Genomic DNA, 12039 nt, shown 5'->3' with positions numbered 1-12039 from the left:
TCCAAGAAGCAGCCAGGTCGAAACCTTTGCTCTTCTAATATATAGAAATGTGAAAGTGTAAAAGAATTGGAAAATCAACTTTCATTTATGGTATTTCCCAACGTTAATTTGCCACATCATTATATGAGTCTGAAACCTAAATGACAAGTTTTTGGACTTAGAATACATTTCTACTCTCTAAAAAAAGATACTTTTCTATATATAATGCAGTATTATACCGCGTTATATATAGCGCGGTATTACACCGTGCTATATCTATTAAATAAAGAGCCCTTCTTCTTCCCACGACAGAAACAGAATCGAACCCCACTTTTAAAAGAAAAGAAACAGCGGTCCCCCTCCCCCCTCTTCTTTTTCTCCAAAAAAAAAAATCCGAGTGGACCCCACCCATCACACGAAAAGATAAGATTGTAGGTTCTGCATCCAACCCAAGCCTTCTATTGTTATGGTTTCCTCGTTTCGGGCTCAAAATTTCAATTTTTCGAGTTTTCTAAAAACATAAATCGAGGTATTCCGATTTAGTTTATGTCGAAACTCGTATAATAATGCATATTAGTTGTCTTGAATGTGTTTCTATGTTGTTTTGTATTTTGTTTGCGACTAAACTAGTATGTTATTTTTATCCGGATTAATATATTAGTGTTTTAAAAAATAGTTAAAAGTTGAGAAATAATTTTTTTTGTTAATAAATATGTTCATAAATTTCTTTTACTGTTTTATATCTAATTTCGTGAATGTTATGCTATTAAAATATATTTGTTGTTTTTATTTAGTTTAGATTATTTATTTGCTTAAAGACTAGTGCCCTTTTAGCGTAATAAAATATAGAGCCTTTTAGCGTAGTAAAATATAGAGTCTTTTAGCCTAGTAAAATGTAGAGTCTTTTAGCGTAAAATCTCTGTAGTTTAATTATCTACTATATTGATAGATCAAACAAAAACTCTATTCAATTACAATTTACAAAAATTAATTATTTAATTTATAAAACAAACACATAAAATTATGAAAAATATTGAAAATGACACACATAGAATTCAGGATAGCTTGGTTCTACTGGGCCTCAAATATCGAGCCTGAAACCCATAGGTATATACTCTGTCCAATTAAATATTTAAATAATTAAATATTTATTATTTACAAAACAAAACAAACACACAAAATTCTAAAAATATTGAAATTGATACACATAAGAATTCAGGAAAGCTTGGTGCTACTAGGCCTCAAATATCAAGCCTGAAACCCATAGATATATATGTTGTCCAATTAAAAATTAATTATTTAATTTTTAAAACAAACACACAAAATTATAAAAATATTGAGATTGACACACATAAGAATTCAGAAAAGCTTGGTGCTAATGGACCTCAAATATAGAGCCTGGAACCCATAGATATACACTGTCCAATTAAAAATTAATTATTTAATTTTCAAAACAAACACACAAAATTATAAAATATTAAAATTGACACACATAAGAATTCAGGAAAGTTTGGTGCTACTGGGCCTCAAATATCGAGCCTGGAACTTATAGATATATACGTTGTCTAATTAAAAACTAATTATTTAATTTTCAAAACAAACACACAAATTTCTAAAAATATTGAAATTGACACACATAATAATTCAAGAAAGCTTGGTGCTACTGGGCCTCAAATATCGAGCCTGGAACCCATAGATATATGTTGTCCAATTAAAAATTAATTATTTAATTTTCAAAACAAACACACAAAATTATAAAAATATTGAAATTGACACACATAAGAATTCAGGAAAGCTTGGTGCTACTGGGCCTCAAATATCGAGCCTGGAACCCATAAATATATACGATGGCCAATTAAAAATTAATTATTTAATTTATAAAACAAACAAAATTATGAAAAGTATTGAAATTGACACACATAAGAATTCAGGATAGCTTGGTGCTACTAGGACTCAAATATCGAGCCTAAAACCCATAAATATATACTCTGTCCAATTAAATAATTAAATATTAATTATTTACAAAACAAACACACAATTAATATTGTTTAATTTATAGTAGACGGCATGGACGTGCCTCCTGTGCATCCTAGACCTTTCTCCGATGAGCTATTAGTGTTACAAGGCGATCATAGGTCCGCCTACGTACGGGAGGGAGAGCTACTGGACCATACTCTCCGTGCCAGGAGAGTGGACGATTTGTGGGACTTTACAAGGGACAGAGATTTCCATCCCCGTGTAGTCCAGCGCCTGCGGGATACAGGCTTCTATAGGATTTTTCAGATTGGGCGGTTGCAGCTCGACTCGTCTCTGATTACAACCTTGATAGAGCGGTGGTGATCGGAGATGCACTGATATTTTATACTTCAATACCACACAAGGGGGGGGGGGGTGATTTGTGTGGTACCCGATTTTCGCTTAACTTGATTATAGAAGGACTTGGTTCTTCTATGTGTTCCAATTACTACTGTTGCGGAATAATAAATACAAAAAATAAAAACACAGAGATTTTACATGGAAAATACCTGGCTCAAAAGGTGAAAAAACCACGACCTACCTTCTAGTAGGATTTTCCCAAACTCTCCACTAAAATCACTGAGCCAAAAACTTTATTTACAAAAAACTCTTTTGTAAACCTAGGATTAACTCTAATCCCGTTGTGGCACACAACCTCAACTGTTGTGACAACTTCAAGTTAACTTTAACTTGAAAACTCTAAGTACCTAATACAATTTCTTCTAAATAAGCTGAAAGGTACAATGTAAAATCACCTACTACAATTGAACTATAATAAAAGATAGACACTTGGAACTTATTCTTCTATCTGGTTCAAGTAACTTCAGGTTTGCACGCTTGAATCACACATAAATTGCTTGCAAAATTGCCCTGCTATTTTGCTCTCAATTCAAGTTTAACTTCTGCTTATGTGCATTACCTATAAAAGAGAACAACACTAATATTTAAGGAGTTAGCAATTAGAGATTGACTAGGATACTGATGCTACTCTTCCATGGTGGAAGAGTTCTAGTTTATCTCATACGCTAACTCTATCCTTTTCTTAAACCGTGTTCTCTTTGTATAAGGAGTCTTTCTCCTTATCTAATATGCAACCTTTTTTATCATGATCAGGATATATCACTTCTGATATGTTAGGTTTGTCTCTTTCACGTGCATGTCACATGTTTGAGTTAATCATAACTGTGCTTCACAAGATGGACCGGGTCCATGTCTGAGTTCCTCTTTCAGTCTTCAAAACTTCACATTTACTTAGGCCAACAAATTTTCCCTTTTTGATGATAACAAACTCTGTGTTTTTCACTCACTTAGGCCCTATCATAACTCAGCTTATTCATCAATACAAAGTTAGAAAAATTTACTTATCATCAAGGACCAGGTTCATTAGGTTATAAATATCACTTATTCAGAATATATAAAGCACAATATATTTTCCCCCTTTTGGCATCATCGAAAATTTGCATAAACAAAGTGTGAGTCCCAGAATTTTAATAGTTACTCATGGCCACTGGGGCAACTGCAAGTGCAATCATGGATTAATCATCAGTAATCAAGCAAACACATTCAAACTATCAAGGAAATATTAACAATCAACAAGATCAAAAATATTAGATTTCATTGATAGAAGATATGTTGCTACCACAATCCACAAAAAGAAAGCAAAAATATTTAAAACATGAGCAAAAGAAAGAGAAATCCTTAATCTGGGTCACTGGTGGTACTAGACAGGTTCAGGAGATGAAGGCTAGAAGTCCTAAGGTTTGGGAGAGCTAGAGGGTTGGTTTTGGGCTTGGAGAAGGTTCAATATATTTTGAAGAATGCCATCACTCTTCTCCTTTTCCTTGGTGAGCTCAGTTCTGAGAGCATCCCTCTCAGATTCAACCTCTGGTAAGCGAGCCTTCAGCCTAGCTATCTCAGTATCCTTGGCCCCACTTTCCTGAACTAGAACCCTGACTTTACTATTGATAGGTGTCTTCTTGGATGAACCAGGTTCATTGGGAATGGCATTGACTAGATAGTCATAAGAAATCAAAGTATTAATTCCAAAATGGTCCTTGCTTGTGGCCATTTACCACTTCTTCAGAGGCACCTTGCACCGATCCAGAACAGTAGTCAAAATAAATCCATAAGGGGGTGGCATGGGCCTTGGAGCCATTGCTAACCCTGTCCAGTAGCTTGATGATGAATGCATGCCAGTTGATTTTCCTTCCACTTTCAAGATACTCCATCAGAACTAAGTCCATATAGTTAGCAATGTGCCTTATTTCCTGCCTGGGCAGTAGGCACTTGTTGACAAAATCAAATAGGACTTTATGTTGTGGCTTTATTTCACTCTTGTGCACAAACTTGGCCTCATTCACTTCTTCAACATCACAAAATCTCCTAGTGATTTCAAGGGCAGGAGGAAGGGAATCCAGACTTGGCCATCTTTGCCTAGTGTAGTCATCATATCCCTTAGCAGGGATGTCAAGAATCTCACCCAGCTTCTCTGCATCGAAGGTCACTTGAACCCTTTTCACTTGGCTAGTAACTCTGCCATCCTTGACCTCTGTATTGGCCATGAATTCAATGGTTTCATTCCTAGATAGCATTCCATCCATCTGAAGGATCATGTCCTTCCAGCTCTGAGCAACTAGTGCATCAACCAATCGAACCATTCCTAGTTCCACCAAGTCTTTCAACAATCTACCCTTCAAAAAATTTCTTTTGCCAAACTTGGCAAGCTTGTCTTGTTCACCATCAGACTCACTCTCTTCTTTACTACTCTATTCATCATCCTCAACAATTCTAACTCGTTTGTTTTTCATTGTAGGCCTTGTCCTCTTGGCCAATGAAGATTCAACAGCCTTAGACCCTGATGAAGACTTCTTGGAAGAAGTCTTGGTTTTTTAGGCTTGGGGGTCTGAACTTTCACAGTTGTATGTTCCTCCTGATGGACCTGTTCCATCTCCTCAACATCAACAGCCTCAGAAGTCTCTGCAACCTTAGCTTTTCCTTTATCTATCCTCTTCTTCTTGCTTTTAGCCAAAGCCTTTTGTAATTCACTCTCACTCTGTTTCACCATACTTCTTGTGCCTCTCCCCTTTGGCAAGGGAATTTGAGCAGTTGTTGGGGAATTGGCCTTTCTTTTCTTGGTGTTCTTTGTAGTGCTTGGAACCTTAGGTGTTAGAGTTCTCATTTTCTTGGGATCATAAGTGGCACCTACTTTCTTCAGAAGGTCTGCTAGGGTTTCTTCAATAGATGAACCGGGTTCATCCACATGAGAACTTAAATTTACCAAACCCTCAGCAGCCTCCCCTGATCCACTTCCCCCTATTTTCTTACCACTTTCTCCTATAATTTCATCCTCAGTCCCACAAATTGCTGGTCTAATCATCTCAAAGGTGGGTGATGAATCAACCACTTCTACCCCTGTTCCCCTCACATCACAGCTTGCACCCTCTTTTTTTTTCTTTTTCATTTTTATTTTTACCTCCTCTCCTTCTCAACTCAGGAATTTTCATATCTCTAACAGACCCAACAAGAACAAACCTATTTTCTACATTTTCAACCAAAACAAAAAGTACCTCAGAAGGGGAACTCTGAATCTTCTAAGAATTAGAAGACCTAATTCCTTCCCCCTCACTTGCAGACTTGAAGGAATCATCTAAGTGTTCAGATTCTTGGGTTTGGCTAGCCTTCAATTATGCGTTCAATCTTTTTGACAGTGCACATGTAGCCACAGTTTTAGGAGAGAGCATCTTAACACGTTTCCTCCTAGGCTGGGGGGTTATACTGGGTTGAGGAGGTGTGGAGGTATCAGAAGAGGTGGGTTGTGGAGGAGTGCCTGGGGTTATCTTAAGGGTTCGACATTGTGACTGATTTTGTGAAAGAATTTGGATGTTTGGCTTTTGGAAGAGAGAACAATTTAGAGTGAAAGAAATTTTGACGGTTTGGAATAATGAGGGTGGCAGAAGGTGATGATGGGTTTTTAAAGAGAGAACTTAATTAATGACTAACAATAGCTTTTTGCAGTCAATTAGAAGTCCAATCAACCTGAAATTTCAGGTTGAATGAGCGGTTAAGCTTCGCTAGATTATAGGCAATTTTTGTGGTGATTATTCTAGTAGAGACGGAACTGGTTCAAAAAATAAACGGATAGGATTTTCTGATGTTTCTGAACATAGGTAGGACTCTGTGCATGATTTAAATATTTATATTTCTAATTGTGCAGAGTATAGAAAACATATCTCGTTATTCAGATGAACCAGATTCTTCATTTAGAATCCTCTTGATCATGTCTCAATTTACCAAAATAGAGAAAAATTTGTTAGAGATTAGTGAGTCATATCAACACACGTCATAGTAGTATACTATTTATAGTATGAAACTGAGTAAAAATTAATCTAGATATTTACATAAGTTCAGATTTCCTAGCCAATTTTTTTTAATTTCATTTTTTTCATTGTGCATTCTAAACTGGTCTCATTAGGTGATCTTAATCATCCCTAATTCTAACATGTTCCTTTCAAAGCTTTCTCTACTCAGTGCGTTAGTAAAGATGTCAGCAATCTGTTTATCAGTAGCACAGAATTTTATAGTAATCAATCATTTCTCATAGTTGTCCCTTAAGAAGTGATGTCTAACATTTATGTCTTTAGTCCTCTTATGATAAACTAGCTTCTTAGCCGTACTAATAGCACTAGTGTTATCACAAAAAATAGGGATGCAACCAACTTCAATGCCAAAATCCATCAGTTGTTGTTTGATCCACAACAGTTGAACACAACAAGAGGCAGCAACAACATACTCAGCCTCAGCAGTGGATAAGGCCACTGAATTCTGCTTTTTAGTGGCCCATGATACTAGACATGAACCAAGAAAACGAGCCATACCTGAGGTGTTTTTCCTATCTACAAGGAAACCTGCATAGTCAGCATCAACATATCCTACTAGATTAAAGTTACTACCTTTAGGGTACCAAAGGCAAAGGTCAGTAGTGCCTTTCAAATATCTCAGTATCCTTTTGACAGCAATCAAGTGGGATTCCTTAGGATTTGCTGGAAAATGAGCACAAAGCGTTACACTGAAAATAATGTCAGGTCTGCTAGTAGTAAGATACAAAAGTGAACCAATCATACCCATATACAACTTCTGATCAATAGATGAACTAGGTTCATCTATGTCTAAATTAGTAGTTGTTGCAATGGGTGTGTCTATTTCCTTTGATTTATCCATTTTAAACTTCTTAATCAACTTTTTTGCATATTTCTGTTGATGGATCATGGTTCCATTTGGGTTTTGTTTGATCTGTAAGCCTAAGAAGAAGTTAAGCTCACTCATCATACTCATTTCAAATTCACTCCCCATTAATTTAGCAAATCCTTACTCAATTTTTCAGTGGTTGCGCCAAAAATTATGTCATCAACATATATTTGTACTACTAGTAGATCCTTACCTTTTTCCCTCAAGAATAGAGTGTTGTCAATCTTACCTCTTTTGTATCCATGTTCAAGCAGGAATTTGTATAGGCCTTCATACCATGCTCTAGGAGCCTGCTTGAGTCCATATAGGTCCTTGTCCAGTTTGTATAGATGATCTGGACACTCCTTACTTTCAAACCCTGGAGGTTGTTTGACAAAAACTTCTTCCTTTAAGTAGCCATTTAGGAAGGCACTCTTCACATCCATTTGGTGAATGATAAATTCTATGTGTGCTGCAAAGGCTATGAGGAGTCTTATATCCTCCAGTCTTGCAACTTGAGCAAAGGTCTCATCATAGTCTATGCCCTCCTCTCTTATTGCTACTGTGATGCTCTTGTAGCCAGGATAGTGCATCATAGGACTTATTCCATTTGCAAGTTCTGCCTAGTTCATATTTCACCTTGCCTAGATCTTCTTTTAGGACTCTTATGTGCTCATCTCTCTTGTACAACTCATCCTTCATTTTTCCTAGATTCTCTTCTAAGGTGAGGTGTGTGTGATCAGCTTTCTTTTTACATGTTCCTGATTTCAGTTTTAAATTTTCAGATCTAAGTTCTAAGACAGTGGTGTCAAGTTCAAGAACCTGGTTCTTCAACTCAGTATTTTTACTATCACTTTCACTAGCCCTGAGTTCCAGATTTTTGCACTTAGCTTTTAGGATCACACATTCCCTAGACATTGTTCCTTCTCATTGTTTATGACCCCAGACTCATCAATGAAGTCTAGCAGTAATTCAGATAGCTTTTCTTTAGATAAAAATTTAATCTTGTCTTTGAGATGAATTACATTTACCTCTTGTTCATCGTCTGATTCTCCAATGGTCATAAGTGCTTGTTAATCTCCAGCTTCATCTTCTGAATCCTCATCTGAGCTTTCTCCCCAAGCAACAACTATAGACTTTGTTGATCCTTTGTTCTTCTTGGGTTGAACCTGTTCCTTCTTCCTGTTTCTTCATTCAACCATTTCTTTCTTCTATTCAATTTCCCACTGAGGACAATTCTTAATCATGTGGTCAGTCTACCACATTTGTAGCAGCCCTCGTTGGTCTATTTTTCAGGGGCCCTTGGTTTGTTGAAGGTTGTACCTCTTGAAGAACACTTTACTCTCATTAGGTACTTCTTGAAATCCTTTGTGATCATAGTCATTTCATCATCCTCTAAGTCTGCACCTTCAGCTATTCTGAGAGCCAAACTTCTTTCCTTCTTGGGTGCATCCATCTTCATGGTTTGCCTTCTTAGTTCATAGGCAGTGATATTTCCAATCAGCTCATCCAACTTGAGAGTAGCAATGTTCTTTGACTCCTGAATAACAGTAATTTTGCTTTCCCAAGTTACTGGCAAGACCCTTGTCAAGATTTTCTCAACCTTGTCTTCTTCAAGGATAATTCTTCCAAGAGACTTAAGTTCATTTGTTATTGTTGTGAACCTTGTGTACATCTCTTGGATGGTTTCACCTTCCTTCATGGTGAAATTCTCACATTGGGAATACATCAGTGTTCCTCTTGATCTCTTTACTTGAGGAGTTCTTTCATGGGCCACTTGTAGAGTGTCCTAGATCTCCTTAGCAGTAGTACAGTTTTGAATTCTGTTGTACTCATCTGGACCTAGTCCACACACAAAGCCATTTCTTGGCCTTGGCGTTCTTTTCCCATTTCTTCAAATCGTCAGTAGTACAGTCAACTCCCGTCTTTGGCACGTCCACTCCTTCAGCATTCTTCGTTGTGGTAGCTAGGGGACCATCAGTAACAATGTACCAAAGTTCATAGTCTTCTCCTATGATGTGGTCTCTCATCCTGTTCTTCCACCAGGAATAGTACTAGCCATTAAAGAGTGGAGGCCTAGCAGTGGAATGTCCTTTCCAATTTTCAGGTGGTGCACTTATCTTGATCTATTCCTAAGGTGTATTCCTAAGGTGTTAGCCTCTTCAAGGAAAACCCGCTCTGATACCAATTGATGTTTTATACTTCAATACCAAACAAGAGTGGGGTGATTTATGTGGTACCCGATTTATACTTAACTTGATTATAGAAGAACATGGTTCTTCTATGTGTTTTAACTACTACTGTTGCGGAATAATAAATACATAAAATAAAGAACACAGAGATTTTACGTGAAAATATCTGGCTCAAAAGGTGAAAAAACCACGACCTACCTTCCAGTAGGATTTTCCCAAACTCTCCACTAAAATCACTGAGCCAAAAACTGCATTACAAAAAACTCTTTTGTAAACCTAGGATTAACTCTAATCCCGTTGTGGCACACAGCCTCAACTGTTACGACAACTTCAAATTAACTCTAACTTGAAAACTCTAAGTACCTAATACAATTGCTTCTAAATAAGCTGAAAGATACAATGTAAAATCATCTACTATAATTGAACTATAATAAAAGATAGACACTTGAAACTTATTCTTCTATCTGGTTCAAGTAACTTCAGGTTTGCACGCTTGAATCACACATAAATTGCTTGAAAAATTGCCCTGCTATTTTGCTCTCAATTCAAGTTTAACTTTTGCTTATGTGCATTACCTATAAAAGAGAACAACACTAATATTTAAAGAGTTAGTAATTAGAGATTGACTAGGATACTGATGCTAATCTTCCATGGTGGAAGGGTTCTAGTTTATCTCATACTCTAACTCTATCATTTTCCTAAATCGTGTTCTCTTTGTATAAGGAGTCTTTCTCCTTATCCAATATGCAACCTTTTCGATCATCATCAAGAGATATCACTTCTGATAAGTTAGGTTTGTCTCCTTCACGTGAATCTCACATGTTTGAGTTAATCACAACTGTGCTTCACAAGATGGACCGGGTCCATGTCTGAGTTTCTTTGTCAGTCTTCAAAACTTTACCTTTACTTGGGCAAACACACACACTTTCCACTTGTCCATTGGTGTGGCCACCATTACGCTACAGGATGTTGAGGTTTTATATGGGCTGTCTGTTGATGGACTGCCCGTTGCACCGCCTCAGTATATGATATCTATGTCGCGTGCCCAATATTTGGACTTGCTGCAGCAGTTCACTAGTTTCAGGACACAAGATGAGACTGCAGCTTCAGGGTCCAGTCGCATGGCTTTGACAGCTATTAGACAACATTTGGAGATATTGCACCCTGACATCACCGGCGAGACATATGATCTACATATTCTCTGGTACATGAGGTTGGTGCTGCTCCTTCTTTTAGGGAGTGTCTTTTTCCCAAACACTTCGTGAAATCTAGTAAGTTTGCGATTTCTACATCATCTTCAACAGCTAGATGATTTACCCCATTACAGCTGGGGTGCTGCTGTTCTCGCTTACCTGTACAGGCATATGTGCCGGGCAAACATGGGCACCCAGAGCGACGTATGTGGTTTTCTGCTGCTTCTACATGTGACAACATATTCGAATACTCTGTTCATTACTTCCAATTCTATCTAGTCAAAAAAAAATTTAAACTTTACGTCAACCTTGTATGTTAGGTTTGGGCCTGGGAGCGGTTCCTGCCGTTGCAGCCACCTCTACTACCATTACCTCCGGATGTAGAACCTCCATTTATCTCTCTAGCTACGAGGTGGGTTCTCCGGCATAGAAATTACCGAGCCATTGATGCTCATCATAATCTCCCCCTTGTCAGGGATGTGTTGGATATGCTGGAGGGCGCACATGCAAATGTGTACCTAAACTTACTTGTTATAAATTCACTTGTGTTGCGCATACTCACTTTTATGTTATTATTTGATAGTTCATCTGGACGCCATAAAGCAACGACTTGATAGGTGGCCTGCCCGATTATTGCTTGGCCGGCCGACTGATTTGGAGCACTTCCGTCCCGCTGTTATGCCTCGATATTGTGGAGCATCATGCCACAGAGCGGGTACTTCGCCAGTTTGGCCATCTGCAGACTACTCCGAGGGGGCCTACATGGGAGGCTACATATTATCAGCGGGATGATCGTTCGAGGACGGACGACACATTTGTAGCATGGCTAGAGGCGCATGTCCATACTTGGGAGGGGTGAAAGGACCTGATTCCGCTCCACCTTCATAGATCCAGGGGGCGACTATTCAGATGTATACGTCCCAGAACCGCCGCGTTACCTGACTTTTTATCGGGAACCCCATTCATCAAGTTGGCGGTCAATACACACCATATGCCGGGAGGCACGAGGCACTGGTATGTTATTTGGTATTCTTACTTATAACTGTAATATAGCATTCTGTAATTAATATTTTAAATGTTGTGTAGGCTATTGGTCAACATTTATTCAACCAGTTGGGACTATAGATGCAGCAGCATGCCGGCAATCCGGCGGTCGCTGAGTATGGCCGACAGGTGACAGAGCTGGCTCTTCGGACACTGCAGCGAGCCAAACAGGGCAAGCGCTTAGATCACGACCCTGATTATGTGGAGCCAGAGCACCACCAGTGGGGTAGGCTTGTCGCACGCTCGAGGGGACAGGGACGAGGTAGGGCTGTCCCACGAGGTAGGGGTGCCACATGCGGTTGTGGGGGCCAGCGAGGAGGTGGTCCCCATCAAGGGGGCGTTGAGGCACCTGATGAGGATCTTGGAGCTGATCATCCGGGTTACATCCCTCA

The sequence above is a fragment of the Nicotiana tabacum genome, chromosome 22 (genome assembly GCF_000715075.1).
Source record: "Nicotiana tabacum cultivar K326 chromosome 22, ASM71507v2, whole genome shotgun sequence".
Lineage (NCBI taxonomy): Eukaryota > Viridiplantae > Streptophyta > Magnoliopsida > Solanales > Solanaceae > Nicotiana > Nicotiana tabacum.
Note: the sequence above shows the minus strand (reverse complement) of the source record.